The following is a 1,093-nucleotide window of genomic DNA, read 5'->3' on the forward strand; positions in this document are numbered from 1 at the left end:
TCTCGCACCACTCGGTCAACAGCCACCGCAGCCTGCCAGACCCTCGCAGGCACCCGGCTGGCTTACTCGAAAAACACCGGGAGACAAACAGGCCGAACGGAGAAACAACGAGCCGAACCACCAGGGAAACCACCACCACAACGGCCGCCCAGCGCCCCACTTCGCCGGCTGAGCCGTAGGCCTTGCAGCCGCTCACTAGCGCTGCTCCGTGCACCAGTCACCACCAGCTCCTATAGTACGGAGGATCACGTCCCCGCCCCCGGCCGGCTCCAAGAGTGCGGTCCCTGCCCACCGGGGAGACCTGCCAATGAGACCGACTTTTACGATGACGTAACTGGAGGCAGCGAAAAACAGCGACCCCTTCGCCAGCTCCGAGAAAGTGGCGGGGCTATCAGGTCTACCTCACAGCCCCCGAAATGCGACTAAGTCCCGCCGGAGCCGGGTAGACCTGACAGCCCTTTTCACCGGCCGCTCCGGCGGCGACACCCCGCGTCCTCCGGGCGCCGCCGGCGGCCGCGCCGGCCTCCGGAGCCGGGTAGACCTGGCGGCCGGCCGCGGAGCCGGGTAGACCTGGCGGCCGGCCGCGGAGCCGGGTAGACCTGGCGGCCCTTTTCACCGGCCGCTCCGGCGGCGACACCCCGCGTCCTCCGGGCGCCGCCGGCGGCCGCGCCGGCCTCCGGAGCCGGGTAGACCTGGCGGCCGGCCGCGGAGCCGGGTAGACCTGGCGGCCGGCCTCCGGAGCCGGGTAGACCTGGCGGCCCTTTTCACCGGCCGCTCCGGCGGCGACACCCCGCGTCCTCCGGGCGCCGCCGGCGGCCGCGCCGGCCTCCGGAGCCGGGTAGACATGGCGGCCGGCCGCGGAGCCGGGTAGACCTGGCGGCCCTTTTCACCGGCCGCTCCGGCGGCGACACCCCGCGTCCTCCGGGCGCCGCCGGCGGCCGCGCCGGCCTCCGGAGCCGGGTAGACCTGGCGGCCGGCCGCGGAGCCGGGTAGACCTGGCGGCCCTTTTCACCGGCCGCTCCGGCGGCGACACCCCGCGTCCTCCGGGCGCCGCCGGCGGCCGCGCCGGCCTCCGGAGCCGGGTAGACCTGGC

The sequence above is a fragment of the Haliaeetus albicilla genome, unplaced genomic scaffold (genome assembly GCF_947461875.1).
Source record: "Haliaeetus albicilla unplaced genomic scaffold, bHalAlb1.1 scaffold_57, whole genome shotgun sequence".
Classification (NCBI taxonomy): Eukaryota; Metazoa; Chordata; class Aves; order Accipitriformes; family Accipitridae; genus Haliaeetus; species Haliaeetus albicilla.